The following is a 19,659-nucleotide window of genomic DNA, read 5'->3' as shown; positions in this document are numbered from 1 at the left end:
ATATTATATGCATGGTACGCATCGCAATAAATTAATGAAAAGTTTATGTTTTTAAATTTTAGTTAAGTATATTTCTCAATTCCAATATTAAAAGAAATATGTGCAAATGTCAGATTTATCAAATATTTTGATTGTACAAAAATTATATGTTTTACGTGTTTTTATAAGTATCATCTAGAAACGTATAATCCGTCCAAATATTCCAAAGAGACCGAGAATGAATAATGTAATATTGTTATTGTTCATGGAATTTCCTCTTAAAATTTATCCTAAAAATCATGGAACAACACGATATTTCAAAGAATTTGATATGATTTTCGCTGATTTATTAATATTTATTTATTGCAATAAAATATATGTGTTTGAATAAATTTTAATAATTAAAATCTCTTATAAAATTTTAATAATACTTAATAAAAACTTTATAACATATTAAGTAATTCATGATTTTTTACTGTTTTGAATAAAATAAATATCAAATATTGACAAATATATAAAATATTCGATTTCCTTTCATATTCAGCAATGTTAAATAAAAAATAAATATAAAAAACAGACATAAATGCTCATTTATTCATAACATGTTGCATAATAATCTGTCCATTCAGATTTAAAAACAAACAAAGTTGAAACAACAATATTCTAACTATCGCACGTAATGTTTTCGCTATAAAATAGTCAAGTGCCTTGTGCATCCAGTTACGTCACTGAGCTCGAAAGATGTCGAAAACTCATGATATATAAATTACGGAAAACTTTAAACTCGATTTTCTCGCGAATGTTTGGGAGTTGCTAAAATGGCTTTAGTAAAGTTGCTGTACAATGGCTTTAGTACAGCACTATAACATATTTCAATCCCCCCCCGGCGAAAAATCTAAGAGAACAAACTTTGGCGTCCTCTTTATTAGCGAATCGAATTCCTTTGACAATATAAAAAACTGTTTTTTAAAAGGGAAAAGAAAAGATACATATAACACAGAAATATATTTTCATGTTTCTTAGTACTTGGCGGACGTGCAACGTTACGCGAGCGGACATTCGCAGGTAGATCGATGACACTTGTCGAGCGGCGACGTTACGATCGATAATTGCGAAAGCGACAAATGAAACGAACGAAGGATCCGGCAGCGGGCCGAGGAGGACACGCGTGGCTGCGAGCACGCATTAAGTCCACGGCGGCGATTTGCATACGCCACTGTATGTATTTGCATAAGCCGCTCGCGGAACATAACACACACAAGCAGATCGAACAATCGCGCCGCTTGCATAATATTTGCATAGACGATCGCCGCGTCGCGCCGTCCATACACCTCGATCGACAAGAGATCCATCCTTCCGTGTGTGTGTGTGTGTGTGTGTGTGTGTGTGTGTGTGTGTGTGTATGTGCGCGCGCTTATCGGAAAACGTGTGTCTTAATAAGAGTGTGAAATCGATGTACTAATTCATGCTCGATCCTATCTCTAGGCCGCAGGAAGTTCGCAGGAAGTGCACAGGAATGTGTACTCGTTCTGACTCTTCACAGACTTTAGCGAGGAAACATCGCGTGTCTGTGTAGATCGCGAGATTCATAGATCTGTAGGTTTTAGCACACGTACGAAAGTCCATTATGAGATTCACAATTCAGATGCTTGTGTGTGTGTGTGTGTGCAAATATAAATTAATTTATATATACATTTATTTATATTTGAATTAACATAAATAAAAATGTATATATATTAATTGATTTATGTTTTTGTAAAATCGCTGGCGTGCTCGCACTGCGTGCAAATAAGGCAATATTTTTTAATCTTGTCTCTCTCTCTCTCACACACACACACACACACACACACACACACACACACACACACACACACACACACACATTCATGATTTTTTTTCTACTTTTTCTAATATCATTTATATTATATTGTAGAAAAGTAATTCAAGGCGCGATAATTACGTCTATGACGTATTAGATATACAGAGATAAATATAATTACCGACAAGTTTATCTTTAGACCCTACACTTCTGAGACTAGATTAGATCAGGCGAGGGGTATTCGATTACCGAGGTCGTTAGCGATGCCTTTGTCGCATCACAATAAAATATTTTGTCAGAGCGTTCCCAGTGTTCCGCGGCTCGCGAGATCGTTTGATTTACAAATCGAACGATAATTCGCCCGTCCTCCGGACTCACCCTGCCAGAGGAGGAGATACAAAGGGAGAGCCGAAAGCCCGGAGTACCATCCCCGTGTACAACCGCAACTCACCCGCCGGTAAATCCCTTTTGTACTCTCACGTCGGGCTGGGTTTGCCGGCTTCGCGGGGAACGATATCGACGAGCCGTTTTAAGCGCGTGGAATCCTTACTCTCCTCTCTCAAATGTGTACAAATGTACTAATCGACGAGAGGAAAACTCGACGATACACCGACGAGGAGATGACATCGAGTCGCAATATTTCTTCCTCTCTTCACAATCACCGTCGCCGCAATTTGTATTTTTGACAGATGCGCCGCTCGATTTTCTCATTAAGATTATCGAGATACGAAAACGGGGCGTGAAACTCGCTTTAATCGCAAAAATACATATATATATACATATATATAGTCCGGAGATTGAAGGTACATTAATGCGTTATTACGACCGTGATGTTTGTCTTGCGTAATTAATTATCAATCACGCGGATCGTCTGCGCGGTGTCGAGAACAGTGTCGGCGAGTCGATAAAAAGCGCAAGCAATTATATAAAAGCCTCCCGATTATTTATGGCGCATTGACGATCGATAATTACGGAATAAATATTTCCAAGGCGTCCCGCGGATTAATAATTGCCAACGCATACTGCCGATCAATCACGATCATTTCACCTCGCCTCGCATCCGATTTCTCTCTCGTGCGCATTAAAACCGCGCGTTTCGCATGCGTCAAGAACAGGAAATCACTCGCCGTGGTGTGCAAACAGTCACATCCGGCTTGCGTATCGTCTGAAAAGCGCTTAACGCACGCGAATGTCGACTCGCGCGTGAACAGTATTGTCCCCTCGCTGTGGAATCATCCCCCTAATTAATCCCCATTTAGGCAATCGGTTTGTTTAAGGACAGCCTCGCAAAGGGGCTGGCATGGAAATTGTTTCGGTCACGGAAACGGTCTCTCTCGTGTGTGTGATCGGGAATATTCGCTAGGAGGGAGTCATTCTGCTTGAAGAACGAGAGAAAGACAGAAATCGCAGAAAAGCCAAATGTAGGTAGCGAAGATAAAAATAAGTATTCACTTCCTTCGATTAATCATGTCACATTTCGCTCTGCCCGTCGGAAGTACGAATCAACCTAAATAAGAAAATTGTTTTAAAAAACCTCAACTCTGTCGATGACTTAATGCCTTTAAGGGGTTTATTTTTAAATTCTCAGAATTTTTCTTGAATAAAAAAATTTTATTCCTTGGTTGTGGCATCCAGTCTTAAGGGTAGGTAATGACTTCCTTTCCTAAAGGCTAATTTGTTATCTCAACGATTGTCATTCTTGTAGTGTCACTTAATATTTTAACATATTTCTTACAAAAAGTTGACTTTCAAAGTACGATTAATTAATAAAAGGTAAATCTGCGCTCTCAATTCTAAATTTAATCACGTTCCTGCTATTTTCAACAGGCACCTGCACAATTTTTAAGCGCAGTAACGTAAACTTGATCTTTAGGGAGCTTAGATTCTCCTCTTGGCTTTATCATCCCTATCAACCCTTTATCGTCGGTTCTTATCGTCTCGGCGTGGCCTTTATCTCCGACCCTACGACTACGACGAATCGCGGAGAGAGCAGGCTCGTGGTGCTGATTAAAATTTCAGAGAAGTGAACCGAGAGACGCTCGCTAGGAGGGCTAAGCTCCGAGGAAGAAAGACCAAAAGGGTCAAAAGGGTGCCTCGCGCTAAGTGATTAAAGTCGTCTCGATCCTGCCGCAATTTTCGACTCTTCGTGGAAAGACGACTCGCTCGCGAGTTCCGTTTATTTCGGGGAAAAATTTAAAATATAAAATTCACATAAAATGTGAATTTCTCAGCTGACAAATTTTTCCTAAAAATATTGAATTGTTTGTACAAATTGTTTCTATTGTATTTAGATAGAACCAGCAGGCTGTCTTACCTGGAAGACCCAACGCAGCGCTAACCCACCGACTAACTAAACAAAGTGAAAATAGGAAGACGGCTAAATACTTTACTAGCGTTACGGCGATTTTACCTTTATAGAGAGCAACGCATCCTCAGACAATTTCATGGCGAGGAGAGTACAAGTTGTTTGTCAATCCTCGGGATACTGTTCAACGTGTTCAACATGAACGTAGTGTGCGTAGGCGAAACGAGTTTCAAAGTGCATCTCCGCATGCGGCTAGCTCCGTAATTGGCTGGAAAATGCAGCGACGATCAGGTATGCCCTGAATAAGACATGGGATGCCCGATTCGACTTATTCCAGAGATTACTTTCTTCATCAGCGTGACGCCGCGGCTACCGGACGAGAGCCTCGCGCTAATAAAACCCGGACAGAACTGTAAATCACGAGACGACGCGACGGACGTACTTACGGGATAACGATGCAAAACAGGAGTCGGAGAAGCGCGTAAAAAACGCCGGCGGAAGGGTTAAGGAGGAGTCGTCGATAAGTGCCCCTCCTCCCTCTCGAGAGCAATGGAACATCTCACTCGGGCCGCTCGTTCGGCAGGATAACGACGAGGAAGGCGTTCGCGCTCGCGTGTATGTATATGTGTATGTGTATGTGTATATCGGGAAATGCCATTCTCGAGAGGAGACCGGGTCGACGCCCACACACAACACAGAAACTACGTGCGAGCATCTCGGCCCACGCCGTCGAGCTTCCCAGGCGTGAGCGAGAAACTAACGGAGACAATGGACCCCGAAGTTCTGCCCCAAGATCTCTCGTGCAGCCGGGCGGCTGCCGGTGCCGGTGCTGCCTCGCTAAGAGAGCCCCGGCTGGCCCGAGGTGACTGGTGCATCGTCACGTAATGCTTATGAGGCGATTCTCTGTTACGAGACCTCCACGCGAAGCTGCACGCCATCCATCGAAAGTACCGTATCATGAAAGCGCATTTATCACGGAAAATATGGAGAGCGAAATACACCACGCGGAAAAAAAAAACAATTTTGTTGTGTTGAATATAAAAATTTTGTCAGATACTGATCTGAAAAGTAATTTTGTTGCGGATCATCGAAATATGTACACACAGAAGAATTTAAATTACGACTGTATATTCTCATATTTAAGTAAGAATTTGTTGTAATCTTCTTAGGAAAATTTTAGTCTTAATTTGATTCAATTTATATTGATATTATATAAGTATTACGTTTACTTAATTCAAGATTAAAATTCTTTTATATGAAAAATATAATAGTTTTACTTATACAAAAATATATAAATACTTATATAAAAATATGTCTTGTATAAATTTAAGTATTTAATCAACTCAAGATTAAAATTTTTAAGAAGATTATAAGAAAATTATTGATTTAAGACTAATTTTCTTTCTGTGTATTATTATGTAGAATGTTTAAATATAATAATATAATACCAAATTTTTTTTTATATATTAGCGACCAATTTGAATGTCCTATAATTAGTTTAATGTTCCAACAAAATTTCAGATCTCCAGCAAAATTGTTTTTTTTTTTATGTATTCCTTGTATACATATTTTAAGATTCCTTTTCTCTCCTTTCATGAAAACGTCAGAGGCATTTAAGAATCCAGAGGTGACCAAGTCAGAAAAATCCAGATTCCGATATTTACCTAAGAATTTCAACGATTTACAAGTTCAACGTATATATGAATTCTAAAGTCGCGGATATTGTTTTAAGATACGTTTTAAAATACGGTTTTAAGATACAGAGTTCTTCAAAGTCCAAGGCGAAAGATTTTAAGGTCTCGGAAGCCAGAGCCATCCAACGATACTGCAGAAGTCTAATTGCGCGAAGATAGAGATCTACTTCCGATCGATCGTAGACGCTATATAATTTCGATTAACCGTTGCTTCTGACTGCCAAGTCCCTCCAATTTACTACGCATAATCGCCTGGAATTCCACAGACAGGCGGACGGAATCGTCCGTAAGAACGAATGTACCGTTTGATACACTAATGTCTCGTCCGAATAGCAATGTTCGTAATGAGAATACGTGTACCTAGTAAATTTGCTCGAGACGGTAATGGGCTGCGTGAGGGACGACGGAGAGGAAGAGAGAGAGAGAGAGAGAGAGAGAGAGAGAGACAGAGAAAGAGAGAGAGAGAGAGAGAGAGAGAGAGAGAGAGAGAAAAAGAAGAGACTCCTCGGATGGCCTAAGCACGTTCGCATACGACTGACCATAGACCGTAACTCAGGCGATGGCTTTAAATGATTACGACACCGGTACCCTTTGAATGCGTTATAGTGGCGCACTTAAATGCGAATACAGCCGCGCGCGCGTTTTCGCAATCGCGTCAGGAGGCACAGCGCGGGTGTGCGAGACCGTGGAAAAAGTGCATCGCGCGCGGAACAATGAGAAATTATAACGAGCGTCGAGGAAAAAAAAAACGACGTGGACGATCTTATCGGGTGCAACAGAATCCGCCGCGATTCCGGTGCCACGTCCTGTTTTTCCCGAAAGAGCGAATCACGCACGGAAAAATCCGCAGATTTCCAATCGCAGAGGGGCAATCTTGTCTGCATTTAATAGCGACATTATTATTTGGCGAGCAAAAAGATTTGCGAGAGCACGGGCGCTCGGAGGCACTAGGAAGCGCCGGACGGCGTGTCGAGCAGGGTTGAGGTGCGCAGGTGCAGAAGCGGCGCGATTTCGTATCGTGAGACCGACAGGAAACCCGGACGAACCGCTTCGCTTCCGACACGCCTCGCCGCGAGGAATCCCGTATGTTAGGCTTAACTCACGTTAACCCTTCCGTGCCGGAAAACCTGACTTAATCACGAGTCAAAAATGGAGTCGAGAGTTTCCTCTGCAAGCTCTTTCTTCGTTTTTTCTTCATATGATTTTCCAAAGAGACTGAATTTAAAGAGACTGCCATCAAAATCGGCGGTCTTCGCAAACTCCTCGTCTCGACGTTGGCGATTCGAGAAAGTCGACAATCTCGCGAGGCCGAACTTCCTTCGGTCGCAGCCGCGTGATGTTTCCACCGAGGTTGTCCAAGCCGCGTGCGATCGATACGCGAAGTCGTCCGCGGATTTGAGGACGGCGAAGAGGAAGTGGCGCGGATCGAGATATTGAGGAAGAAACCGGAGGAAGGGACGCGCATGTGTCGCGTGTGCGAATGCACTCGCTGACCTGGGTTAACAGCCCGCCGAGGGTTACAATGCAACGTTGTTTCGCCGTTGTTCCGCGCCACCGACGGGAACGACGACACGTCGTATTTGTTCCGTTCCTCTCGTTCTCTCGTGCGCGTAGAGAACGAGATTCGCCTAGAGAAACAGGTTTTCCCGACTTTCTCGCGCCGCTTCTTTTCACTCTTCGTCATTTCCTTTTCCACCTCGTCGCGCGCGCCGATACGGCGCCCTCGTTGAACGAGTTTTCCTCCTCCGGACAACCCGACGACGAGTAATCCGAGGAGATGCTTCGGACGAGACCAGCGAAAGGGACAAGGTACGGATCGTTGCAAATGGTTCGACATGCTTACAAGATCGTTTGAGAATGTACGGAATTATCCTTAGAAATATTTGCGACAATTTACAGAACGTTAAAAAATAATTTTTGTTTAAATTTCCATTTAAATATCCAATTTAAATCTTGTAAGGAGGAAAAAAATTGATCTTAAGTCAGAATCTATATATTCTCATATATAAGCAAGAATATTATAAACTTCTTAACAAAATTTTTAAATTGAGGAAAAGTAATATACTTACATTAATACAAATTCAATCAAATCAAGATTAAAATTTTTAAAAAGAAAAAAAAAATCATAATATTCTTGCCCATATATGAGAATATTTGTCTTGATTTAAGACTAACATTTTTTTCTATGTAAAATTACATTTTCCACATTAAAAAAATAATGATACGTAAAATAAAATATTGTCAAGGGGTTGTAGAACTTGTGTTTGTCGAATGCCTATATCCCACCGGGAATTTCTCAATTAAAATATTTTCACCTCGCAACTTTACGTCTTCCGTGTACATGCGCGTGTACGCGTTCGCCGAAAAAAAATTCTGATATCTTGCCGTTAACGACGCTTTCAAATGGAAAACTACGTGCGCGGCAAGTCACTACAATTTTATTAAATGTCCCGTGAAGCGGCGAGTAATGTGGCATTCGTCGCGACGCCGCCGGCGCGCTTCAGAAGGCCGCGTTAATAATCACCGACAATTAACGCGCGAATTTTAATGCGCTCCTTGCAAAATATGGAAGTCATTCGTTTCCGCCGGTGACTCGTAAATTCGACGCGTGCTCCTCCGGTCGGGAGAAGCTAACGGCGACAACGGAATTCCGCGTTTGTCCCTTGGACGATGTTATCGTCCCAGAAACGAAGCAATATACCGTAGACGAAAAATTTATATCGCGACAATCCAGTGACATAAAAAAGTTTTTATAAAATTATTTTATTAAGATACACAATAATTCCTTACACGCAATCAGCATCTTAGAAAAAAATATTCCTTACAAATCTCAATTTTCCAATCCTCTGGAAAACTACTGAAGAGGGTATCTTAAATTACTTTAGATTAAAGAACCCTCCGGGAATTGAGTTTTTGAAATATTAATAAGCGTCTTGATTTCTTCGTTAGTTAGTCAAATTGAAAAACGATTTTATTTCAATAAAAATTTGATTAGTAACCTATTATAGCATTTAACATAAAAGATAAAGAACTCGATATTCTGTCGCTCTGAGAAAAAAAAAATCAATTCCAAATTCGCCGAGGAAATCTATTATCGATGGTGATTAACGAACACGCGATCGCGGCCTTCTCTCCCGCCTTCTCTCGAGATGGGCTTGCTTCACTCGCGTCTTCCATCACGTCTGTACGTGGAAGGAAGAATCTCTTCTCGCGGCGAAGAAACGCTCGTTTGTCGCTGCTGCGCCGCACGAGTCGTGATACAATGTGAAACGAGCTTGTCCCTGGCCCATATAGCGTAGGTAAGCTCCATCCGCGATTGCGTAACCGCGGCCGATAGTGGAACGCGCGCGAGTCGCAACCGTGGCATTTTCCAGCGTGCCGCCATACCTCGCGAGCGAGTGCAGCAGCTCGCCGCAATTGCAGCGCGGAGGAAATTGCGAATCGAGAGAATCGAATTTCCTCGAAATTCCCTTCGGATCGCGATAATCTAGTAGGGGAAAAAAAAAAAAAAAAAAAAACATGCGCGACAAGAGCTAGTTATCGAGAGCGTCAGCTCTCGTGACTGCCACGTCGTCGAGAACAGCCAATGACTACTCGGCTACTTTTAGTAATACTTGACATTCTATTTTGCGCGCGTAATATTTCCTTATTTCTGCCTTGCACGCTGGTTATCGTCGTCGCTCCAAGGTATCGGCTCTTTATGGCATCTCGTGTGGGCTGAAACGTACGAAGGACGAAGGAGAGTATACACGCGTATTACGCGCGCTTTTGCAAGACTCTCCGTGAAAAAACTCGCGAATAAAGGAAACGTCGAACGTTACCATCGCTCGTCGGATTCGAACGGAGAGGAAAGACGATCTTCCTCGATACTTTTGACGCTCGGAATGCCGTAATGATCGCAATTGACGTGACGTTAGAAAGTTCACGCGGCCACTTTTAAAGCTCGCGATATTATTTATTACGCGAGCGCGGGGGCTATACTTGGCTGCCTTCGTCGTTGAACACTTAACCGCCGCGGATTCAACGTGTTCTTAAACAAGTCGGTGAAACGGCGATTCGCAGAATTATTGCACTCGCGGAGAAATTTTACACCGCCGGGTGGATCGTGAAATTCGCGAGTTACTCCTTTTGGACGGACGCCACGACGACAAGCCAAGAGCGCAAGAGAAATGTTAAAACTCCAAGATATTGCATATTCGGCGACGTTTCTCGTTTGCACGCCATTAAAAATTGATAATTACACGCTCGCGCCTTGTCGCGTTCACCAATCTTGAAAGAGTTCGACTTAGTCGAAAAAACGATCGACGTAGACTTTGGAAAAACGATCGTCGCTCGCGAGGTGAGTGTACACAGAAAAAAATAGTCTTAAATCAAATCAAATATTTTTATGGCAAGAATATTACAATCTTCTTAAAAAGTTTAGCTTTGATTAGAAATTTTGAATTTGGAATGATGCACCAATGTTACCTTTGCTCAACTTAAGATTAAAAATCTTTTATATAACAATTATAATATTCTTGCTTATATATATGAAAATATCAAAACTTGCATCAATATCAAATTCAATCAAATCAAAATTAAAATTTTCCTATCAAGATTACAATATTTTTACTTATATATGAAAATATATAGTAATCTTAATTTAAGACTAATTTTTTTCTGTGTACATAAACTGCTGAATTTTACGCAACACGAATGACGACACAGTACGAATACAGAGATGCAAAAAGTAAATAAATGTTGATATTACTTAATGCGAAGTAAGACGGTTTTCAGTTGACACGTTTCAAATGTATTTCGACACCTGTCTCGATTTTCCACAATAAGTCGGAATTAGCTCGTCCCCGCGACTATCCCTGTCGACTCGCGATAGCGTATCATCGACGATGAGCCAATCTCGTGAGTCACTATAATTCCATTCGCCTCCACTACTCCGTAAACTAATAACACGTTCTCAATTTCGCTGTCATAAACGTTGATTTTCTCGCAACGCGATCGTGATTGACCTGCGGACGATGCGGCCTCGTCTTTCCCCGTGCCGGAGAACCCAAAGAAATTTTTCTCTCATCCAACGAGTTATTACACAATAATTACATTCTATGATCGTGATAATTATATGCATGCGCATTGTTATTACGCCTGGTATCGGCCATTATCGTGTACATTTTTAATAGAGATTACTCGAAAGATGCGAATTCAATTAATATTGATTTTTATCTATCGTCGAGTGTACAATTCTAAGCGTCAAACGGAATGATAACGAAATTTATCGCCGGCATTCCGTTCGTTAATCGAATGCGACGTGCCGTACAGACGGCGTGATCGTTAAGCACGTGTCGACACCTCCGGTGGAATTGCTTCCGCGCTAATTCTCGTCGATTGTAAATAACGATCGATCGGTTTTGCTCGGATTCTTTTTTTTTTTTTTCTCTGCTCTCACGCCGGTGGCGGTATACGCGGTATATAACTCGTGGCGTTGCCAATGCGTAACCGCGACCGATCGGCCGGTCGTCACGAGCCGATAAATTATGTAACTTAATTCCGTTACCTCGGCGGAGAGCGCGCGTGTAACAAAATTAATTAATGGCCGACGACGATTCCCATCGCCGGATGCAAATCCGCGGTAACCTCTCGATCGCGGAAAATTTATGGCGACGTAATGCAAGACGTCGAGCTACACCTCCCGGAATCGCGATCTCAGGATTCGAGCGATTTGAGAGACGCGAGATCTCATCGGCTCGGCTCGCCTTTTCGTTTCGCCTCTTCTAGATCGGCGAGAGTTAATTGCGCCGTGGAATTTCTAACCTGCCGATGCACCCAAGTGTGTGTGCGTGTGTGTGTGTGTGTGTGTGTGTGTGTGTGTGTGTGTGTGAGCGCGCGCGAACAGTGGGAACACTACACTTTAACAAGGTGTTTTAAACCCTCTCCTCGTTCCTGCACTTAACCCCTGATAATATTACGGTTCAAGTCGTTCGACGCTCTGATTGGCACAACAGTAAAGTCATTTCCGAAGAATGTGTCGTAGAACGTAACACGCGACGTGCAAATATTATGTATTAAAACATATGATACAATTTGTAATAAATGCGTAATGAAAAATGTAGTTACAATTAGTTCACTACGCAATATAGAAGTGAAATTTAAAGGATGTGTTTTTTTTTTTCATCTTTACGCGACATAAGTAAATTGTGAATGGAAGATGATATCCTAATGTTATCATACTTGATTACGAATTACGATATTCCATTATCTTCGTATTTGATGACATATCGTAACATCCTTTTCAATGCGCGCTTGTAATCCGCATTCTTATGTCTCGTGCTCGCTTGAATCATCACGATTCGAATCTTACTGCAATTTGCAAATTATCTCAAGATGACAAATATCCTTTCGAGTCATCCCTTGGGAATCGGTTTCCGTTTGACTTTACTTCTTACGCGATATAAAATGCGGTTAATATGTATTATTATTCTAATAATCCGCGTTGATGATAATTAAGAGTGACGCATCTTTTATTCATCATAATGCAATTTATTATCCTTATTTGAAAAATCAAATAACGACGATTTATATATAAATGGCGTTAGAAATAATATATTTCTTTTCACTCGATCGATGATATATCTATTTTATATCACACATTAAAAAACTGCAAAGTTATTTTAACGTACGGTTTTTAAAAATGTATTATTTTTTCTTATTTATAATGAAAAAAATTATGAAATTATAGATTATTCTAGATTACATTTAAAAGTAATATAAAAAATTCTGCAACGGTTTAAAATCTGGATGAAAAATTATTTAAATATAACGCAGAAATATATTTTAACAAAAATATAATTAAGAAATAATCTTGAATACTTAAAGTACTTATATAAAAAAAATTGAAATTTTTGTCATTATTTCTTGATTACTTTTCCAATGGAGCACACTTCTGCTTATTTATTTAAATAATCTTTTATCCAATTTTTTTAAACCGCAAAATTTTTCTGTATAATTTTTAAATGTATGCACGATTTAGAGTAATCTGCAAGTCTTTCATAATTTTTTTATAATTATAAAAAAATTATAAACATAAATGTAATACATCTTTAAACGACAACAAAAGGGCTTAATTTGTTAATTTAATGTACTTTCGATCTACTGATATATTTGCCCATAAATATCCGTGTGATGTATCGGGAAAAATGTTGAAAAAAATGTACCTTCCGAGATACACTCGTAGCTTTAATTAAACCTCGCGGTGTACTACGTACGAATTATCGTTTCCGCATCGTTAATATTCACGGAAATGACGTTCCCGCCGTGTGTTACGACGCAAGTCGACGAGGGGCGAAGATACTCGGCTGCAAGGTGGATGCCCGTTACGTGACCACTTTCGATTTAATTCAAGTCCAAGGCGACATACTGTTCGCGGAGACAAGTTGTTCCGCGAATGTCTATAGCGCCGATCGAATGTTAAGCCACGTCTCTCTTACTCTTTTTTTTTTCCCGTTCTCACTTTCACGAAGGTTATCGACCTTCGAAATGCACGTCGGATATCGCATTCGCTATCAGCGATAGCACGCGAGCTAATCAAACATATCGGATTTTTCTCAGCCCCCGTGCAATACTAAGAAGAATACTTTTTATCTTCTCCACATTTCTGGTTCTTCTTATTGGTCTAACATTACCATTAACTTAATCATTAATTGTAGATTATATTGTTTATTTGTTAAATATTTCTCCCGAATAATATTTTAAAATGTTATCTAATGTACACAAGGAAGAGAGAATAATTGTTATTTTTTTACAGCTGAATCAATAACTAATATTTTATTACAGAGCGGATATTATCGCCATACCATATTACTAGAATTTATAATACGGTGTGTATTCGCTATTACATGTAACATTAGTAATCGCAAGTATCAACATTTCTAAAGTACTATCGAGTAGACAGTACCCTTACTAAAATATTAACGCTCCGATGCATGGTATCATTTAACATCTGTAAGCGGTATTCAGTTTCACCAATAACAGCTTAAATTATTCACGAATAAATCTACAGAACTTCTTTTCTCTCACATAATTAATTAATCGAAACAGAATTTTACGCTAATAACTTCGACAAAAAACTTATTCGATGAGGAAACTTTTTTGGAAAACGAAACGGGATGCTCCAAGACGCATCAACCACGCATCGACGGCAAACTTCGGCGTGTAGACGCGACGTGGACAATTTTTCACCGATACACATCTCGAATTAAAAACGCTCGCCTCTCGACGATATGAAATCGCGTTTTCTACCGAGGAAAGAAGAAACCATCGAGGAGAACGAGGGAGATCCAACTTCTCCCGGCGGAGGTTTAGCCCGCTCTAAGTAGAAGTCTGGACACCATCGCGCGGCCACGACGGAAGGTCAACGCACTTCGGCCAAGGACACATTCTAGACCCACACACAGGAACCTCCCTCGTAACGAATCATCGCGAACGGCGCACACGCACGCACGCACGCACGCACGCACGCACGCACGCACGCACGCACGCACGCACGCACGCGGCCACGCACTGACGCACGGCATCGATCCCCGCGCGCGTCCCACTTGCTGCAACTATGCACCGCGCGTTCGGTGTGTGAGTAAAAATGCGTGCGTGCGTGTGTGCGTGCGTGCGTGCGTGTACGCGCGGCAGCGCGTGCGTGAGAGAACCACCATGATATATTTGGTTGCCAAAGCAGATATGATTTTTTTTCCGGTTCCGATTTTCGTCGTTGCCCTTTTCCCTTCGATTTTTGTTGAAGTCCGCTTGAAATATTTTTATCTTGTTTTATATCGACTATATATATATATATCTATCTCGCTGTATTATATTTTTTTAACTCTGTATTTCTCGCGATATTGCTCTCTCATTTGATTTGACTAAATTCTGCGGACTAATGAACATTTATCTAAATGTAATTATTGTAATAGCAACGATATTAGTAACAGTTTCAGCATGATGATTACCGGTAGTGATAAATTAATAGCGATTTTATACAGAATTTTACTATTGGCTTCCTAGTTTTTTCTTTTCAATTGCCAATTGGCATTAAAATAACGGTGTTCACTCTCAGATCTAAGATAAACTCGTATGTATCACTTCGCTTAAGAAGTAAACATAGCTCCGAGTTTAATCGAGCGAGCGCTATCGGGATTTACGAGACGGCCGATAGAAGAGATAGCGGATAAGCGCAAGAATCTTCGTTCGCGCGGATAAGGACGTGCATCAATTGAAATTTTGATGGCTCGTACGAATCATAATAAAAGTGACGCGATTTTATAGAGTACTGCACGCACCTTACTACAGCGTTACTTACAGCGCGGCATTTAGTGCTAATAAATCTGCGCTCCGCGCGCAAGAACATTACAGTCGTACGATGTATCGCCGTTACGATAATGCCTACACCAAGATTACGCGCGTTATTATCTGACGAGAGAGAAAGATAGAGAGATACACGTCGCACGGCTCGATATGCCTGTCTAAACATAATGCACCATCGGAATAGAGAGAGAGAGAAAGAGAGAGACAGAGAGAGGAATCCAGCTGGATATATCGCGAAAGCCGAAAAAATTGCGGGAGTTCTCCCTCCTCCCTCTTTTTTTCTCACGGAAGGTGCATAAATCGCGTTACGGTCATTCAGAAAATACACGCGGCATGATACGCGGATTTTTCCCTGTATCCGGCGGAACTTTTTCTAGTACACGTACGATACGGATGTACCGCGCGCAGCCGTGCGCGGGAGCGGAGCAGGGACAAAACGTGCTTCTGTCTGGATGCTGATATGAATAATGTATCGCGCACGGGGTCGCGGCCACTAAGGGACAGAGGGAGGGGGAGGAGGGGGACGAAAGAGGAAATTAGAGTTGGATACGCACAGGATTATGAAGGCGGCGATACGCGGTCGTGCGAGGAGGTCGTGGGAGGAGAAGGAAGAGCCCTCGAGGGGGAGCCGCTCGTGAAAGAGTCTATAGGCGACGAAAAATAAATATTTCACAGGAGTATAGACATCTCGAAAATTGTAGCGAGCCTGATAACGTACGTGCAACGGTGTTTTTTCATCGGGAATTACATTCGGAAAAAGATCGCGAGATAGAATTACCGCGGATTAAATTTTCGCGTTAATTATCAGACGCGGGTGGAAGTCGCGGATAATGGCTAACGTTTTATTGCTCGATTGCGACAGAATAATAATTCCCTGAACATCACGACTGCCACTCTGAAAATGTATGTCCAGAATTTAAGCGCGCTTCAGCATTAGTCAATGTAAAGTTTTTATTCACATGCGAAAGCATGTGAATTGTCATGATTAGTTCATTTGCATTTATTCGTAATTTAGTTTTGCATAAATCCGCTTCGCCGGAGAATCGACGAAGAATTGACGTATCAACGTCGATGTGTCAATTTGGAAAACGAGACTGATATTTTCGCAATATAATCGCAATTTGTTACCTTGTAATCGCGAATCGGAAGCGAATATGTCAAATTCGATCCTGGAACGAGTAGATGCATAGTTAATGGGCCGCGGAAGCAGCTGAAATTAACGAGATAATGTGCCGCGTAATAACGACATAAATATCCGTTTCAGCCAGTGCGCGAATCGCGCGCGCGTTTGCGAAAAGCGCGTAAACAGGATCTCCGACCGGACCTAACGAAGAGGCGCGTTCCGTGTAATTAGTAATTACGGCGAGCCTGCGAGCGAACGAGCGGCAAACTGATTGCGAACGACCGATCGATCGATCGATCGATCGACCGATCGCGAGCCGACGATTCGCGGACAGGACGCTTAAATTTAATAAGACATTGATATATTTCCATTCGGCATGAAATGACGCGGGAGGATACGCGATGCTTATACAATTACTATTAATTGCCAAGAGTAATTAATTAGCAACGGGAAAGAGCGACGGCAACACGCGAACAATTATCCTTTTACCTCCGGTGATTACAATTACCAGCGAGAAAATCATCACGTTACTCGGCTTAAAAAAAAAATATATCAAGCACACATCGTAAGATCACCGATTGTAGAGATGAGATCATTAAAATAATTGGCGACCACTTTGCGGCTTTATTTTCCACTCGCTGCTATCCTCCCGGATACTGCCACAAGAAGTTGACACGGCGGCAACCAAGGCGACGGATCGTCCGCTCGACGCGATCGCGAGCGTCTCCCGATCGCGACGAGCATGCCGAACGCGCGTCTCGACGGGACAAGAGAGACCGGCTATCGCGCAATAACCGCGTCTAATCTCGCCCTGAGAACGAGGGAGCTGAAGGCTCTCTCTCGCTATCGGCGCGAGGAACGCTATCGGGCGGGAATAACACGCGGGAGTTCGCTTCGTCGGATGAATTCCTGCGGCGTGTCGTAACAGGCAACGGCGAATCGACGTCATCGACCGAGCTCGCTCTCCCTCTCGCTCCCCTCCCCTCTCTCTCTCTCTCTCTTTCTCTCTTTCCGTCGCTACTCCCGAGGGACTAATTTGTGCGTGCGCGAGGTAATATACGTGTATACGGGGTGTGGCGAGAAGAAGTAACAGGCTCGTATTCACCGTGTTGCTTAGCGCGATTTGTCATTGTCAGAGAAAGAGAGAGATTATGGTAGTATATAAAATAGAGGAATTCACGAAAAGATTAGTAAAGTAGCAATTTATATATATATATATATATATATATATATATATATATATATATATATATTCTTTTATATTATTATTTTATATTATTTAGGATTATGTATTATTTAGTGGATTCCTTTCTAGAAATTTTTAGCTCTTATTTGGTACGTTAAAATTTATCTTTATGAACATTAAATAGTATTATTTAATGCGAAGAATATCCTGATACTATCCTTACACTAAAAATCCAAATATTTAAAGTTACGCAAATGATTTTGCTAAAACATAGCAGGTACAGATTTGAAAATAATTTTTTTGGACTATGAAAATAATTATATAGGACGTATAAACATCCGGATAATACTGCATAAACATTTAATATTTTAGCAACCAACTTTAGCATCCTACATTATTATTATTTTAATGGTCAGCAAAATTATTTTCAGATCTGTCCGATCAAATTTTTTATGCAGAACCTTTTTCTTTCTGTGCAGAGAAACAAAATATTATATATCATTAACAAAAATTTCGTATAACATTCGCGCTAGAAGAATATCAGCCCAGATTTTTTCCAGAACAGAAGCTTTGTCGCCGTTTGTTCTGCTATTTTAGGACCTCCCCCAGTACCTGGATACGCGCATATATGCGTACGTGCGTGCGTGCGTGCGTGCGTGCGTGCGTGCGTGCGTGCGTGCGTGCGTGCGTGCGTGCGTGCGTGCGTGCGTGCGTGCGTGCGTGTGTACACGCACGGCCGGTCACCCTTGCGTGTCCAACCCCAAGAGAAGTGCGGGTTACGTGCCCAGCGTGGGTGTCATCGCCGATATTATCATCGGATTCAAGTCCTTTCTCTCGACAAGAAAAATCGACACAGAGCTACAGAACATTTCACAAACCCTGGATTTCACTCCAACAAAAATCCGTTCAGTCTCTCATAATTAAGTCAAAACGCGGCTAAGTGGACTAAGACTTTTAATTAATACTTGGTCCCTGAAGTCTCTTAACCATGTTTAACTTTCCGCACGGGCGCTTCTCTCTCGCGCGCTCTTACAAGTTCTCGGCATTTATTTAACAATTTTGATGATCAAATTAGATCTCCCTTGAAGTAAAATCCGTTGCGACAGCTCGATAAAATCAAAATACCTTTTGTCATTAATTTCCGGTCCATGAAGCTTATCTCCAGACAGCTATCTACCAGACAGCTCCAATTTTCATGTTAAATCCTTACGAATGTGACTAATTGACAACTTTCGCGGGAAGTCGATTAAAAATCCATCAAGGAATATTCAAGTAATAGTCTTGTGAAACGCCGTGTATGCTCGCGGTACAAGTCGATAGACGAGAGACCAGCCGAAGCGGTTCGCGCGAGCTAGCCGCTAGGGGCTAGCTCGTGTACGAGCAACATAGAGGCTCACTTCGTCGCCATGGGTTCTTTAACCCGCGTGAGCGTCTACGTGTGCGTGCGTCCAGGTGATCCCGTCGTGACCCCGTGCCGATCCCCGGTGACGTTGGCCAAGGTTAAGAAGCGAGAAGGAAACTGTGTTCGCGAGCACTGGAAAAGGAGGCAAGAATCTCGGATCGAAAAATCTCGAATACCGTTCGGCGAAGAATAATTACAAAGCGTGATTGTGAACGATAGCAAAGATGCGTTCAACAAGTTTAAAAGTCATAATCAAAATTGAGAATTTAGATAAAGTGCCAGTCTCTCTCTCTCTCTCTCTCTCTCTCTCTCTCTCTCTCTCTCTCTCTCTCTCTCTCTCTCTCTTTTAACTCACTTTTTCGACGAGTTGGAATTGTTAAAGTAGAAAATTAAATTTAAATAAACTTCTTCGAATTCTTGGAGAAATAGACTGTGCTAAATCAGCTGTCAACTGTAACATTTGCGATAATGCGAGTCGTGTCCATCTTCGAATTTAATTAGAGGTAAAAAAGGAAGTAAAACAATCTTGACACGATAGATCAATGCAAGATATAGTAAACGGTTACGACTCTTTTCTATCATTTTCAGATAAAAGCACGCACGCGATTTGTATCATTGCGAGAATAATTTTGTCTCGCGGAAAAATCGGCCGCTGAATGTAGCATAGGGAGTATGTGTACTCGCGAAGTTTATCGATCAAAAAATGGGAAGAGGCCGTAGGCGAAAACGTATTCCGAATACTCCGATAGCTTTCAGCGAAACGAAAAATGTGCGTATCGCCCCGGCCTTTCTCGTCGAATTGCATAGTT

The 19,659-nt window shown here is 41.6% G+C and overlaps 1 protein-coding gene across 1 annotated transcript in view; it reads right to left on the bottom strand.

Moving 5' to 3' along the window:
• The window catches only part of jing (AE binding protein 2 jing), a 97,387-nt gene that overhangs the window by 31,215 nt on the left and 46,513 nt on the right, over positions 1–19,659 (bottom strand). The gene's annotated exons all lie outside the window — the stretch shown is intronic.

Source organism: Pogonomyrmex barbatus, unplaced genomic scaffold, assembly GCF_055798465.1.
Source record: "Pogonomyrmex barbatus isolate J1 unplaced genomic scaffold, ASM5579846v1 scaffold1, whole genome shotgun sequence".
NCBI classification, from domain to species: domain Eukaryota; kingdom Metazoa; phylum Arthropoda; class Insecta; order Hymenoptera; family Formicidae; genus Pogonomyrmex; species Pogonomyrmex barbatus.
Note: the sequence above shows the minus strand (reverse complement) of the source record. Positions and strands in the feature narration are given on the sequence as shown.